This window comes from Pipra filicauda, unplaced genomic scaffold (assembly GCF_003945595.2).
Source record: "Pipra filicauda isolate LSUMZ 115617 unplaced genomic scaffold, ASM394559v2 scaffold33_size4404698_pilon, whole genome shotgun sequence".
NCBI lineage: Eukaryota > Metazoa > Chordata > Aves > Passeriformes > Pipridae > Pipra > Pipra filicauda.
Genome location: NW_024104465.1, coordinates 3908838 through 3925417, shown reverse-complemented (window position 1 = coordinate 3925417; position 16580 = coordinate 3908838). Strand labels below are relative to the sequence as shown.

At 47.6% G+C, this 16580-nt stretch overlaps 1 protein-coding gene across 2 annotated transcripts in view; it reads left to right on the top strand.

The window, feature by feature from the left end:
- Nucleotides 1-3678: 3678 nt before the first annotated feature.
- Nucleotides 3679-16580, top strand: part of KIAA1671 (KIAA1671 ortholog) — a 69314-nt gene continuing 56412 nt past the window's right edge. Inside the window, exon 1 of one of the 2 annotated variants that reach the window (XM_039384139.1) lies at nt 3679-3942. The gene's annotated coding sequence lies outside the window, so the exon portion shown is untranslated. Of the gene's footprint in view, nt 3943-4906; nt 5120-16580 lie in introns of those variants that run through there. The other variant, XM_039384140.1, reaches the window with a different exon arrangement.

The following is a 16580-nucleotide window of genomic DNA, read 5'->3' as shown; positions in this document are numbered from 1 at the left end:
TTGGTTCTGAAGAGATCCCCGCCCGAGAGTTAATTGTATGGTGGAGAGGAGAAACAGGGGCATTACTCATCTGAGAAGTGGAGCCTTTTGTTTGAAAACTTCTCATAGATAAAGGGGCCTGTCATTTTTTCCAAGTGTGTATTGCTGCATATCATCACACCAGCGGCTCTGGTGGACTCATAAATCGAAGGGTCAAAGCTCAAATGTCTGTGAGGTGGGTCTGGCAGCGTCAGTTCACTATTGCCATCCACACTGCAGAGTGCAATTACAGCCCTAATTTGCATATGTGGGGTAGGGTCTGGAGCACCAGGAGCAGCTGAGGGAGCTGTGGGGGCTCAGCCTGGAGAAAAGGAGGCTCAGGGGGGACCTTCTCGCTCTCTTCAATTTGCTGACAGGAGAGTGGAGCCAGGTGGGGGTCGGACTCTGCTCCCAGGGACAAGGGACAGGATAAAAGGGAAAAGTCTCAAGCTGTGCCAGGGAAGGTTTAGATTGGATATTAGGGAAAATTGCTTCCCCAAGATGGTTGTCCAGCCATGGAATAATGGGCTGCCCAGGGCAGTGATGGAGTCACCATCCCTGGAGGGATTTAACAGACGTGTTGATGTGACACCTGGGGACATGGGTTAGTGGTGGCCTTGGCAGTGCTGGGGGAACAGTTGGATTTGATGGTCTTAGAGGGCTTTTCCAACCCATAATTCCATGATTCTAAAAGAGCCAAAGTGGTGGATGGCAGTGGGGTGGCAGTTCTGTCCTGTTCTGGAGCTTGGGTACAAGGGATGATTGTGACAGCCAGGGGGGTTCCTGTCATTGCAGCACTGCAGGTCCCACGGTTCCCGTTCTGTGCTGGCCCCTTTCCCACATGTTTGGGATGTCTCCAGGTCAATAAGAGCTGGGTGAGGGTGAGGATACGGCCCCTCTGGCTCTGAACTGGAGGCTGGTGGAGCCCAGGCCTGCTTGGAGCTGCTGCCTCTGCCCCTGAGCCCTGCCATCCCGCCGGAGCAGCTCCTGCCCCAGGCCTGCCAGGGCTTGAACCATCCACAGTTTCTGTGGCCACTTGGAAGCTCCCAGGTCTCATCTCCCCAGGCATTTGCAAAGGCACAGCAGAGGCTCCTCCTCAGACAGTGGGAAATGAGGCAGCGGCTTCTTGGGAACACGGCTGCTCTTCTTGAAGTCTCCATTTGAATGGAGCTTCCTAGGGGCTGTGGAGCCTCTGGAGCCTGGCTTGGCCAGTTCTTTGCCTCTGTTGCTGCGTGTAGGTGTTTCTGTTTGCCATTAAGCGGCTCCTGAATAACTGATCAGATGGTTTCATTGCTCTCCAATACTTGCTGAAAGCCCTGTTTGCTGGAGCAGGGGTTCCCAGCCATGGGTGGAACAAGAACCACTTCAAAGAGGTGTAAGAGGCAGTAACACCCTCTTTGCAGAAGCACTGATCCGAGCCACGGATCACTCTCATCCGTAAAGGAGGTGCCAACTGCCAGCCACAGCCTGAGCTGCAGGGAGGGTGCCGAGGGGGAAAGGTGCATGGTGGGTTGGGTTATGGCTTGGCTTCTGGAAAAGAGAAAAGCAAATGAGTCATGGAATTGGGATCCTTTTGTGTGGTGAAGATAAAAGGATTGTTAAGGTGGGGAAAACACCTATATTATCCTGATTTGGGAGCAAGGGGGGCCTGTGGGAACGGGATCTTAATTTAAATGGGATGTGGGTGTATACAACAAGGGAGGGGACAGAGGAAATGAAGTGAGCTCTGTATTTCTGAAGCTGTTGCAGGGCTGGGTGCTTTTGCAGCTGAAACCTTTCCACTGGCTCCCATCCATGCACCTGCTCAGAGGCAGGTCCCATGCACCCGCACGGCTCTCTTGGAATGGGGCATGGAGAGATCCATCAGCTTCATCGGCTCAGGACCCCAGTGCCCACAACTGACGGGAGATTTGGGCTGATGGGGGAGTTCCCCATGGAGGGCAGGGATGCAGAACCTGCTGCCTGATCTTTCCAGGTCCTGCCAAGAGCTGGGATGAGGACACGGAGCTGCTTCTCCCTGTGCCATGGCATGATCCCAACCCGCCGCTGCCATGCTCACCGTCAGCCGGGCTCTCCTGCCTCCTGACATGAGTCACAGCCTCACCGCCCTCGGAGCCGACCTTGGACTCCTCTGTCAGGGAACCACACCTTTGGTAACGACAAAAAGCAGCATTTGGAGCGTTTGAATTGCCACAGCCATGGCACAGAGGAGGTGCCCGTGGGCAGATCCAGTGGCTTGGGTGCCGTTTTCAGGGGGGGACTGGCTGAGGAGAAACGTTTCCTGTTCTGAGAAGAAACATTCCCTGTTCTGAGTCGCAACCGTTCACTGGTCTGAGTAGCAAATGTTCCCTGTCTGAGGAGGTTCTCCGTGGTCTGAGGAGTTATGCTCTCTGAACTGGACTCCTACAGCTCCTAGAGGTTACAATGGCTGTGCTGCCCTGAGGGGTGACAGAAGAACAGTGGTGGGCTGAGGGGATTATTGTCCACAAAACCAGATTTGTTACCCTGTGTGCAACAAGCCAATAATGACACACTTGAGAGAGACACTGATTATTTATTTCAGAGTTGTGCAGCCTGTGTGCTCGATGGTATTCCACAAATCCAGCACACCCCACTGGACTCTCCCTGCTGTTATTTATACACAGAAATTCAGTAACTTTCCAAGTACAGGCCCTCTATTAGGATTGGTCAGTAATTTCCATACAAGTTATGTAACCCCAGTTAAATTCTATGTATGATCAGGGAAAGGGTCTTCACTTGGGCAAGGTCTTTTTGACCTGGAGGTGTGAATTTAGTATTATAACGAACATAGTCCAACTATAGGATATATGGACCTTGAGTATTTTGCCAAAGTAGCAATGTATGCACAGACATACATCCACATCTTGATTTACATACTTAAAGCTTGTTAGTTCCAGGATGCCATTGACTAAGAGATGCAGCTGCTGCTTATTCCACTGATTAGAATCACAGAATTGTTAGGGCTGGAAACAGATGGATTGGAAACAGATGGGTATCTGGAGATTATCCAATCCAACCCCCTACCAAGGCAGAGTCACCTGGAGCAGGTGACACAGGAACTTGTCCAGGTGGTTTTGGAATATCTCCAGAGAGGGAGACTCCACATCCTCCTTGGGCAGCTGTTCCAGGGCTCTGCCACCCTCCATGGAAAGAAGTTCTTTCTCATGTTGCGTTTTAGTTTGTGGCCGTTGCTTCTTGTTCTGTTGCTGGCACCACTGAACAGGGTCTGGCACCATTCTCTGACAGCCCGTGGAGATATTTGTATAGATTGATGGGATCCCCTCTCAGTCTCCTCCAGACTAATCAAGCCCAGCTCCCCCAGCCTCTCCTCGTGGGGGAGATGCTCCAGACCCTTCATCATTTTTGTGGCCTCTGCTGGACCCTCTCCAGTAGTCTTTCTTGTAGTGAGGAGCCCAGAACCGGACACAGTAAAATAATCTTGTCGCATCCCATTTTACACCACCTTCCCTCCTCAGGACGCGGGACCGGGACTCGAACCCGCGTCCCCCGCACGGAGCAGGTGGAGCGGGGCGGGGCCAATCGGACCGCGCTGTGCGGGGGGAGCCCCGCCCCGCGCCCGGACCGCGCGGTCGCCATGGCAACAGCGGCGCTTCCCGCGGGGCCCCGCGGCCGCCGGGGCGAAGGGGCCGGACCGGCACCGGGGCGGGACATTCCCGCCTCCCTCCACCGCCTCCCGCCGCCTCGCAGCCCCTCACCCGGGGGAACGCGGAGGGCCGGACCCCGCCCCGCCCCGCCCCCGGCCGTGCCCGGCCGCCGCTCGCCGCCGCCGCCGCGGGGGAAAGGCCGTTGCGCTCCCAACTTCACGCAACTTCCCCGGTGCGGCGGAGCCGGCGCAGCCCCGCGCCCGGTTCTTCCTGCGGGAGCTGTCGGTGGCTTGGCTGGGTAAGTGGCGGTGGGGAGCCCACGGTGAGAGGAGTAGGACAAAGGCGGCCGGTGCTCGCTCGCCCTTGGGGCCGACGCGGGACCACCCCCCGTGTGCCCGGGGCTGGCGGGCGGCGCGGGGCGGGCCCCCGGGGCGCTCCCGTGCCGGCGGGTGCCCGCGCTGCTCCCGCATGGCCCCGCGCCCAGGTGTCGGACCCCTCGCTGCTGCTTTCTCACTGCGTCAGAGCCAGGGCTCGTGTCCCCGTGTGCTAAAAAGAGGTAAAAAACCTTCCCCCTTCGGTGCTTTTAATTCAGTGGCTGGAGGTGAGGATGGGGTTGTAGGTGGTTTTGGTGGCTGGTGGGGATGATGCGCTGGTGGTTCTGGGGATTTAGAGCGTTATTTTGTAATCCAGGAGGGCTGCAGTTATCTGTTCCTCGCTGGATTAGAGATGATAATGTGCTTGGAGGTCTTAAATGGACAAATAAAGATGTTATCCCCCCTTCTCCCTCCCTGGTTTACAGCCGTGTGGCTGCTCCTTGGGCAGAGCAGGAGGGATTCAGGCATTCCCGAGAATGGTATGTGACTCCTTTATGCCTTGGATTTCAGGAAATATGTTACCTGCTCTTTAAAACTACTTCTAAGTGCCAGTTTGAGGTCATCACACTGGTTCTTTTTAATTGGGGATGCGCATAGCTTTTATTGTTGGCATTGTACGTATAGAATTGTAGAATCCTAGCATGGTTTGGGCTGGAAAGGATCCTAAATCTCATCTCATTCCACACCCCCTGCCATGGGCATGTATTTTTATTTTGTAGGCACTAGGGTGGACAGATTTGTGTTGTTCTCATGTTACTCAGCTCATTTGTCCGTTTTTCCTCCTAACTCCAAATCCAAGTGATTTACCTGTGCACAGAGGGATGTGGAGTTCTGCTTCTGGGTGGAATTACTGATCCAAAAGATCACGTGGAGGTCAGTTCCGAATTCCCTGAATTTACACGGAGTTCTGCTCTCGGATTTGGGAGGGAACAGCGCCGGGATTCTGAATGGGAGAAGCTAATCTGTGAAATCCCAGAATTTCCTGTGTGGTGCTGCGTGGAGTCGGGTGGAAAGCTTTGCCTTCCTGAGCCTGCCTGCAGCATTGTTGCTGTTCTTGCCTTTCTCCCGTCTTGAGGTGGGAGATTAATCCCGTGGATTCAGGTATTGACTTGACTTCTATTTCTGTGGCGTAATCCGTGTGATTCTGATTTGTGTGGGGGGAATGGGATTAAGGGAAATCACAGTTGGCAGATGGCGGAGCTCCTCTCTGCCATTAGGAGAAATCGTAACCTTTGATTATACCTACAGATCTGATTCTCTGGAGTTTGGCAGTAGAATTGCATTCCAGATCAAATATTGCTCGTGATAAAATACCGGGATCGCGTTAAAGGAGCTGCAGCAATTGGTGTTTTGTCCAAACTGGTGCTTTACTCCAGGGTGGTAATTGCAGGCAATTTTCCCGGCCGGCTGAGAGGTAAACTCTGTTTCCAGGGTAACTGGGAAGTTGTTCAGCTGCTTCTGAGGTACTTTTAGCCAGAACTGAAGGTTGTTGGTATTTTCTTTTCCTTGTCTCTCCTCCGCAAACCAGAAGGATTTGCATCTTTCTAACAACCAAATGAAAACGGGAGTTTTCTTTGTTTCCCTGTGACGTTGGCAGGGTGTGGTAGGGAAGCAGACAGTGTGTGGCAGAAATGCTAATAAAGTTGCCTGGCAGCTTAATCCAGGTAAAGATTTTCTCAAAAAAAAAAAATCTTTCAAGAATTTATAAACTTTTTTCCCCTTCTTTTGGGTTTTTTGTTAGGCTTTTCTTCACTGCATGCTATGCCTTTTCCTGTAAAAAATGTCAAGGATTTTTATTAGCAAGTAAAGCTATAAAGCCTTTATACTTTAGAATAGTTAAAGAGGTAGTAATCCTATTTAACCAGAAGTTGTAGCGTGTAATTTCGTTTTGATAGGTGTTTAGTTTATTGAAAATAGATATGTAAACTTTTTAGTCTGTTTCAGACGATGCCCTGAGCTAATTCCAAGCTAAATGTTTCCTTTCCAATATATAGAAGACTTAGAATAGAGTGGCTCTGGAGTGTCACAGTATGAAAAGTCCCTAAAAGAAGGCAAATTCTAGGACTGTGTCCAATTCAAAGACTCTCGTTTGTCATTTTTTGCTGTCTCATTTTATATGTGGCAGTAAAGGACATGCACGGCCCCAGCCCCAGGGTTGTGCTCACGCTGCAGTTCTGGAGCTGCTGGTCTTATGGCAGGAGAAAGGGCAGAGTACCCGTCTGTGCTCCTCCTCACCTGGATCTGGACTGATGAGATACCCATGGATTCGGAAAATTTCCATGTCTGATGACGAAGCAGTTTTTCCCTCTGCCATGCTGGGGCTTTGTGTAGCTGCAGTTTGTTTTTTGGGCTTTTTAAATTCTGTTTTCAGCCACGTGCAGCTCTGTCACCTTGGAGGCTGATTGAGCCCTTGTGTGTGCAGACTCCCCCAACAGTGGCAATATGGTTCCTGAATGCCTCATTTCTCCCAAAAGGAAAAAAAAAAGCCAGTTACGACTTGGAAATAGGTTTTATTGAAAGAAGGAATTTCTGACTTTATGTTTGAGGAGTTTACCGGTCCTTCCTGCCCAGTGGGCTCGAGGTGACGTTCAGACCACACGTAAAAGAAGCAAGTCCTGACCAGCAGGTCCCAGGTGGAAGGTGGACGGAGAGCTCTGGTATTCCTGCTCCTGGGATTCTTTGCACAGCTCTGTGATTTTGCTTGGGTGTTGTCCTGGACTCTGCTCCATTCAGCAGTTCTGTTTCTCTGGCTACTAGATAATTTTGAAACCAGTCCTGTCACCTCCCTTCTCTTTCACACGTGCTTGGTTACTGCAGAGTGCAAAAGGAGCTCTCTCTCCTTGGTGAGGAATGTGTTGCTGTTCATTGCCTGGTCCCTTCTTGGGATTAGTCTGTGTTTGATTGTTGGTCATGGAGCTTCCTCCTTTCTGGTAGGTTTTCCAAGTATCATCAGAATGAAACTGATAAAGCTCCTAGTGATTTTTCTGTCACTGAGTTTGTAAACAGAGGTCAGAAAACTTCCCATAGTCTTGAAAATTCAGTGTAGTGGTCCTCGTGGGGAGTGCTGCGCTGATCAGGGGCGCAGGGCTGGGGATCACGTTGGAGAGGATTATTCTGAGTGTGTCAGTTGGGGACACAGTACTGCTTTGACTCCCTCTCCCCTACCTTTGCCTGCTCATGTGTTCAAAACCTGCACTGGTTTCTTATCGAGACATCTCATGGATCAAGGTATTTCTCTTAAGACTTGGCATGTTTTCTCAAATTGATATTCCACAGATGCTGATAACTTGGCATTGCTCACTATCCAGGGGAATTTTACTTTGGCAAAAGAGTTGGTCATGCTGAGTTGTGTGCTGGGTAGTCAGTGAAAAATTTGACTAGTAAAAGGGTGTGTCTAAATGCAGATTTGGAATGTCTGCATCAAGTTATGTCTAATGTCACTGTTCTTTTCTTATTTTCAAACTGTTTCTTATAGGATATTTTCCTGCATGAGGTTGGAAGTAATTCCCTTTCCTAGCTGGGTAAATGTACATGATGCTGTTGGTTTTAGGGAGGTGTGCAGTGTCTTGGGAAAGAAATTATTAACATAAATGAGCAGAAAGACCAAGGTGGGTGCAGCTTTAGGGGCTCCTTGTTCAATTCTGAAGTAGCAGCATTTGGGAGGAAAGGAGCATTTCAGTTAATCCTTTCCAGAGCCATTCACAGAGCAGGAGATCCTGCTGTGAGCCGTGAGCTGCTTGGAAAAGCGAGACTGAAATGCTTAATCCTGCAAGCCCAGGCATGAGGCTTGTGGTGATGCTGTGAGCCCAGTCTGTATCACTGGTTTGTGTCTGATGCACAGGGGTGACTGGAACCTGGGAATGTTGCAATATTTTAGGTGTGTTTTTGGTTTGTATGTAGGGATCGCCCGAAGACATCATAAGGCAAAAGCCACAGACTTTTTGCTTTTGCTTCAGAAATCTGTTTAAATGAAGAGTCCCTGGTTGTGGCAGTAGCCTTTGCAGTGTAAACCACTGCGTGTTTGCCTTGAGCTTGCAGCCAAAGGGACTGGAATAATAGTGTTGGGAGAGCTGTGGAATTCCCTGTGCAGCAGAGTAGTCTTGAATCCTAATCGCGGCCCTCTGAGTGACCACAGGCCTGGTAGTTTTGACAGCTTAACTGGAAGACATCATGCTTGACATGCTCTAGATGCACCTGCCCCACACAGCTGAATATACAGACTTTTCCTAGCCACGTCCAGGAATTGGCTGTGGATGTGCTGCCAGTGAGATGGGACTATTAGGCTCTGATTCCGAGGAGATGCTCCGCTTGCTAGATTGGAAGAGGTGGAGGAACCTGACTGCTCTCGTCCTTCATTGCCTCTCAGTGACCTTGAAGGACATACATGAATTTCTTTCTGAACTCTCAGGCCTTTCTTTTTCAAGCTGTGTTCTAGGAATAATTAAAAAAATAACGAGCAACAAATGAAAACCAGAGCAAGTCAATTACTGTTTGCCTCAAGTGGGCTTCTGTGGGTGAAGAGGACTTTCCATGTTTTGGGTTCTGTTAACTGGCAGGAAAATGAAAACCTAGATATTAAATGTTATCAAAACACATTAAATTCAGTGTAGTGACTGTTCTATCTTTTTGCACCTATTGGTTAAAAAATATTACTAATGCTTCCCTTGTTTGTCTCCTGACTGGTATGACCTGAATGTCTGATCACAAAGGGATATTTAGGTCTACGGGGTGATAATTTTCCTTAGGCCTAGGCTTAAATAATCCAGACTCTTAAAATTAAGCTGTTGATGGAAGCATACTTAATCTTTAGATTCTTTTCTCAGATCAAGGAGGCTTATTTTCTTGCTTCCCACTGTCCTTGGTTTGTTCTGGGAATATGTAATGCTGGAACTTCTGCAGACAAGGAAGCTCTCAGGTAGTTTGGGGGTATTTTCCAGTGCATCTATATAAATAGGAGATCATTACTACATATTTTCACACTTCCTGAATGCCTTACAATTACGTCGAAACAATGAGAGTTGAATTTTCTGTTTATGCTCTTCGTCTCTACAAAACACACTTGAGGAGAGGAAATGAATTTTTTCTGAGGGTTGTGTGATTGCAGTGATGCAATTTGAGCAGTCCAGGACACAGAGGGTTATTATCCCAAACATTGCTTGTTTGTGGTTGAGTCACGTCCTATGAGCACACACTTAAACGCTGGGGGTTGGGGGGATCTGGGCTCCTCTAAAGCCACTTACTGGGCCGTTCATTACAAGTTCTTATCAGAATTAAGTGCCAAAACTTCCAGTTTTGGGCTAGAGTAAAGATGCTGCTTGCCTGAAAGGAGATAGTGCTGGTCTTGCAGCAGTGTGAGATCTGAAAGCTTCTTACTATTGTAGTAATTACGAGTCAGGATGGTCATTAACCTGCTGTAATGAGCAGGAAAAGATAACAATCCAGTTGCTGGAGGTTTGGTGTCTCCACAGCGTTCACTTGGAGGGAAGAAGTGTGTGTGCTCCAGCAGTTCCTCCAAAGGGCGATGCCGCAGTGTGGGCATGGCTCGGGCTTTGTAAGTCTTGTCTTATTGCGCAGAATTAGTGCGATCTTTAATGTGGGGTGGGAGGAGGTCTGAGCCTTGTTTCCAGGTCAAAACAGCCCTTTCATTTGGCTGGGGGCTGGGAATCGCCATGAGCCGAGTGGGCTGTTAACTCCAACTCCGGGCTTGACCCAGTTACGGCGCGACCGGCAGAGCTCCGGCGCGCCGGGAAGCGCCAGCCCAGGAACGGGCACTCCAGCTTTGCTGCAGGAGCAGCACTTGGATGCAGAGAAGATGGATGGCAAAAAGAGAAGAAAAAGGAGTTAACTGCGTGGTGTTGTTCAAATCTAAACTACAGGGGTTTGGTGCACTGGGAAGAGGTGAAGAAGTGAACGTGTGAATGCTTTTTATTTCATTAGTTTTTCTTTAATTCTGGTAGCTACAAACAGTTTTACCCTTTGTAGTTTCTAAGGGTAAAAAGCTGCCAGTGTTCTAGTGAAGTGCGTGAAAATAGGAGGCTTTGTGTGTGCTTTTACTGATGCAAACAACATTGTTGCCATACAAATCAGCCTCTTCTGTTTATATTTTCATAGTAACTGTTTTTGTAGTCTCAGTATTGGTTAAATATGAGCTTTCTGTGCCTTTCAACAAGTGATGTTAATAAGCGTTAAGTTCTAAAACTGGTTATTCCTGCTGTCCTAAAACGAGGCTGATCTTTATTTTACAGAATTGATGAGACTTTGAAAGACACAAACAGGAATAGAATTTTTGTCTTTATTCTGCTCTTTTAATGAGCTCAGCTTTCAGTCTGTGTTAGGCCTGGCTGCTGTCTCAGTGAAGCCGTAGTACCGACGACTCCTCCAGGGAGGGAGTTGTGCCAACATTTAAGAGGGATGTTTATCTGCTGCGAGGATGTTCAACCATACAAGGCTTTCAATGGACAAAACTGCCTCATCCGTAACGAAACCGCTCAGCCCGGCAAAGTCGGGATGTGTTTTAAACAGAGTTGGAATTTCTGGCCACTGTAATTGTTTGATATTTCATGAGAACAGTGGGAATTCTTCACTGACCCAAACGAGCACAGATGCCTTTTACAACGGGCCTTTCTGCTTGAGCTGAGCAGCTCGTCTGGCTTGCTCCTTTACTGAGGGACCTTGCAGAAATGTCCCTTTTATTATTGTTGTCAAACACTGTCTTACTGTATTGGCACTATTAAATGTCAAATATTAGCGTAGTGTGCCCTTAGAATGTTTTTAGCTACATGATGGTTGCAGAGTTGTCTAAATATCACCTGTTTTTGCTGTACACTTGTACAAATGATGCAGGCTGGGTGTTTTGCATGTTCAAGCCTGCAATAACAGTTATGTCCGAGAGAAGCTGTGGCTGCCTCATCTCTGGAAGTGTCCAGGGCCAGGTTGGACAGGGCTTGGAGCAACCTGGTCTAGTGGAAGGTGTCCCTGCCCATGGCTGGGGAGTTGAACTGGATGCACTTTAAGTCCCTTCCATCCCAAACCATTCTGTGATTCCATAATAGATATATCGATTTATCCAAGTAATATTAAGCATTTCTAAAGCATGTTTGAATTTATGTATCATAATTCTTACAAGTCATTATAATGTTCAGTTTACATTCTTCACAGAATGAATATTGAAAAAAATAATGAAATCACTCCAGCTCTGTGGTTGCTGCCTGCAAAGGAGAGATTAAATGAATTGATCTGATTACAGCAATTTCCAGTAGGACTTCAGGTCTTTGTTACTCTCCTGAGTACATTTTAACTCTTAGGAAAGAGATACTTGCTGTTGCTGCACCACTGTGTGGCTGCCAGAGAGGTTTCCACGTGTGTGACCTGCTCTCCTGAAACTTGACAGGGCAGGGGATGTTTCCTTGACTTCTTCCTCAATAGGGTTGAGTCTCAGAGCACATCGGAAACGCTCGTCAATAGTTAGAGGTCAGCATTTCAAGAAGGTCAGGGAGGCTGTTTCTGCCTGGTGAGCATTATGCTAATTCAGTTGTTAAACATATTGGAATTGCGCTTCCTTTTGCTTCTGCAGTGCTTGCAGATTCCATCGGAGCCTTTGCTCTGCGCTCAGAGTACAGAGGGTTGGTTTTGGATGGGGAGAGGCTTTTCTTGTGTGCTGTTGTTACTCACATGTAAGAAACTGGTGTGCAGATCTCAGTTTGAATCAAGTTCTTTACATGAAATATTTGCTCAAATGGCGTCACTGTCATGTTGGTGCATATGCACAAGGAGCAAATTTAAGGAGATGATACCACGATGGAGAGGCTGAAGCCTTGTTGAAGCCTTGTTTAAGATGAAATATACATTTTCCTCTTCCAAAGACACTTTATTGAAGCACATGTGTAACTCGGGCCCTGGTACTGACACCTCTTACAAACAATATTGAGTGTTTTCTCTCATACCTGGTCTTGAATACTGGGCATGTCTGTTAGTATTGCTTCCTAACCAGTATGTGTAGTATCTTCAGAGATTATTTGTGATGTGTAAAGTAACCATCACACAGAGTGTTGTTTTTGTTGATATGGACTGTTGCATGCAATGTAGAAAGTAGTTAATTTGGAATCCAGTTTTTTTGCACTGTAGATTTATGGCTGGCTAAGGTGGTGTTTGTACAAGCTTGGCTCTGTAAGGAGCTGCTTAGTATATTTTTTAGATTGTCTCCAAAATTCTTGTTTCAGTTCCAATGGGTTATTTTATTTTGTTTTTTTTTTTTTTGTTTGTTTGTTTTTTTAAATATAACAGCTTTAATTCCAGATTTGTACTCTTTGAAAATGCAGGAAATGGTTACTTAGAAGTTAAAGCTCTTGCCATCTTCTCTATTCAGCTTGGCTCCAGGAATGGTTGTGCTCTCGTGTCTGTCACATCCTGTCTAATAACCATGGGAAGCTGGACTGGAACTGGGAGCATCATTACACCTCGGGACAGGTGGAGCCTTCCCACGAGTTCTTGGGGCAGGATGACTCCTGCTTCCCTGCCCACCTCCTGCCCAGGGCTAGTCTGAGTTTTTCTTAATGCTTTAAAACCCTTATAAACCGTGGCCTGCTCCGTGCTCTGCTTGTGTCGGCTCAGTCGGACACTGCGAGGCAGCTCTGCCCTGGAGATCTTGTGTCCCATTAGTGACACTGCTTCCACCAGGACTCAGTTGCTGATGGGAGCATGGAAAAAGCCTGTGAATACGGGAGAGGCCCCCAAACTCAGCGCTTTGAGAACGTCTTGAGGAGCGTGGAGAAGGAGGTAATGAGGCAGGTGAGCATCTGGGAGCTTCCGAACTGCTCAGAGCACGTGGAAGGTGAAGGATGCCATTTGGAGACTGGGCTCTCTGGGGGTTTCCTGCTCTGCTGCTCCTGCCAAGGGGCTGTTCCAAGTCCCTGGCATTGCTTTGAGTGCAGGTGCCATGGCCAGCATGGGATGGGCTCTGGTGTGGGGCTGTCTGAGCTCCTGAAGGCTGGGTTGTAGCTGCTAATTGCTTCAGAGAGAGAGAGTCAGCACCAGAACTTGTCTGCAAACAGTGACCAGAGTGTGCTGTTGGCTGATCCAACGGCCCTGCTCCCGCTTACATCTGGGGAGGAGGCTGGAGTGGAAAACTTGTTAAGGCATGAGTGTATATCTTAAACTATATAATTAACAGGAGGTTGTTTGTAACTGTTTAACCAATACTGGCTTTAAACCAACGTGCAGGACAGTATTTGGAATAGGTTGGTCTGGCTTTTATTAGGCATCGAAGTCTGTGGCATTTATCATTTTGCTGCAGAGCAAACAGGCCACACACTCTGCCTGAGTGCTGGGCAGGTTTGGTCAGGCAGAGCTCTCCCATCCTGTCTGTCTGCTTTTGGTTCACCCTGATTTTGGAACACTTTGGCTCTTGAACCTGATGAGTCCGGGAAGGGGAACTCAGGCTGATCGGGGCAATTCCTGGGCAGAGTTTGTGCCCGGTGGTTCACATGGACGTTTGTCCATAGTTTGCTGGTTGACTCATACGTGATGAAACAAAATGAAAAAAGACCCAATTTTCTTCACTAAACAGGTATCTCCTGTTGGCTTATCAAGTCTCAAAGCTGCACATTACTGGAAAATCAAAAAAAATTATATTTTGTGCCTAAATCCCTTCTGAAGTGTTCTCCACTGGCTGCTGTCTCATGAAAGGTGTTGGGATGTGTGGATCTTTGATTTCCCTTGCCAACTTTGCAGCACTTTCCCAGCACGCTTCATATTCAGCTCCTTGGATTGGATTGGCTCTTGTTCTGTAAATGATTTGACTCAGGTGGGATTTCTCCTGCGAAAATTTTGGATGCAGTGCCAGTTGTTTTCATGACCGCTTTGTGCCACTGTTTGAATTTGCAGATTTGTAACAAAAAGGCCAGCAAGGGAGTTGGCTCAGCAGATTTCTCAGTAGCTGCCAGACTTACTGTGCCTCTTGAGGTCGGTGGACATGTTTTGTGCCTTCCAGAGGTATCCAAGAGTGTTACTGGTGAAGCTAAACCCGGGATCAGTTGGTCGTGCTTTGCTGAGTGGCTTTGTGGGGGTAACGCGGACAGAGGTGGGGAGCTGGGAGAAGTCAGTGTATCCTGGTTTTGTTTAGGGTCAGATTTCAGTCAAAGGAACCTTCTTTGTAGTAACTTCAGAAAGGTGTTTCTAAATTCACTGTGAGTTCATTCTCAGGTTACTAAATCCCTTCCTTGGATATGCCCTGAGAAATTCGGATCGGGTGCCAGGGCAGCTGTAATTGTGGTGTGAGTGTGGCTGGGTGGGGGTGATTTGAGGGAAGCTTCTTGGTCTGGGTGCTCATGGACAAGTGAGTACTTTTGCCAAGGTGTTCAGGTCTGGATGAACTGGTGAGAACATTCCTGTGATCTTTCATTCCTCCTAATTTTTGTTGAGCTCCAAAATATGCCTGTGTCACCTATTCATTATTATCTTACCTTAAAATATAGGTAATTCTACACTTTACCATGCATTTGAAGTGCATTTATGGATATTATCTTCTATCCTCATTTTGATGTGTTAGAGTGCTTCTGTGGCCTCTGTGCTTAAGAAAGTTAAAAAATCCCTACTGTTCACTTGTGCTTAAAAATGCCCTTCTGTGCCAAAGCTGTGATTGTGGTTCAAGCAGCCCTTGGGGTTCTCTGGGCCTCTCTGTCCATGTGCTGGACGTGGGGATGTTCCACACGAGTTCTTGTGCACATCCAGGCACTCCCAGGTTCCCAGTGCCACCGTTTAGATTTCAGAGCTGGTTTTTTATACTTCAGCTATTCTTTTTTTCTTTCACCCCCTCAATAAATATGTTAATGTTTGTAGTGCCTGAACTGTTGTCTTTCAATTAATAGGCAATTTTTCCCTTTCTGTGCTTTCTCAAGCATGTAGGGAGATGGAGGGGATTGTTTAGTAGTCATAAAGCTTCTAGATAATGTGTTATCAATAATTCATTACAGGCCTTGATTTTGCTGAGTAATGTTGTGTTTCTTAAGAACAAGGTAGTGTATGATGCATGTGTAGGCTTGTTGCTGTCAGAGTTCTTGGCTTAAAACATCCTTTTGTTCAGAAAGAGGAGAAATGCAGTGTCACTGCTCTGATTCCTCATAGTCACACACAACCCTCTGAGCTTTGTTCCATTCATGTCACTTTGGGGGGAGGGGAAGCTCCTTTGTGGATTGCTGATAACAAGAACCGGCTCCCAGGTAACAAAAGGAACACATTTACAAGTTGGCAAGACCAGCCAGTGGTTCTGAGGTGGGCATTTGCATTAATGGGGGAAACAACTATTTCCTGCATATGTGAAAAGCCAGATGTGCCCACCGAAGGAAAAAGAGCCTTATCATCAAGGCAGCAGCAGCAGCTCCTCTGGCACATTGTTGACAGAGCAGATTTTTTTATGGTGTGCAGCTCAGGACCGTTTATTGATGCCTGACAGGAGGTAGCACCCTGCTGCAGCACCGGATCCTCCCCGTGCTGAGTACACACAGAAGAGATTAAAGAGCTGTCGGAACATTGGCAACAACCTGAGAGGCAAAAAAATTCATGTCTCAGTATGTCATTTGTTGTAGAGCAGAGGATGACATAAGGGATTTTGTCCCAGGAGCGATAAATGCCATGAAGTATTTGGCTTTTATACCAACATTTTATTTGACTCAGAATAGATCCACCCACCTTGCTAGTCCAATAATTTTTCAATATTTATGAGACGTGAGTGGAAATTGTAAATCTGAGGGTCATGTGCATTTGAATCCGAATAAGTTTTAATGGCCCCATCTGTATCCTGAAAGGCATGACTGGAGTAAAATTATTCCAGTTTAAGATTATTAATAATGGGCTTGTTCAAAGTTGGGTCATCTTTTATGTAAAGCTTTTGAATTGCTGCTGTAGGAGCAGGAGCTGGGGCAGAGGAAGGTTTTTATCAGATAACTCACCTGCATTGTGCCTGGTGCTGGGTAAACCAGCGTTGTCCGTGCTGTGAGGTGTTGGCCAACTGGACCTGGGACTGAGGTTGGATTTTCAGTGTGGTCTGGCTGTTGATGAGGGCACTGGGAAGTTTCCCCCAGAGTTGACGCCAGTGACATGTAAGCCCTAGTCCAATTTCAGTTCTACTATTCCTCTCATTTTGCCTCAAATATTTTTGGATTATGGGGATGACATGTTAAAAATAGTCCATCGTAAAATCTCGTCTGTGTTCACACATCCGAGAGAGCAATGTTGGGATCCACTTCTGCTGGCACACAAAGGAAGCTTGTGGGGAGCTGGGTTTGCCTTGACAGTGCCCGTCAGCCCTGTGCCTGCAGACCCGGGCTCGGGATGAAGATCCTGCCTGGGAGATGCAGTTGTGTTGTTTACTAATGCCAGATCTGCCAGTCTGTTGTCATAGTGCTTCTCTTCTCCACCAGTAACAGTGAGATATCATTATCTCCTCAGGTCGGTACTGCTGGGGTGCAGCTTCAAGCAGGCTGAATCTTTAGCGCAGAGTTTGCTATGCCTTAGAGGAGTAGGCTTTGAAATTGTTGATTCGTTCATGGAACAGAATAATCTGTTC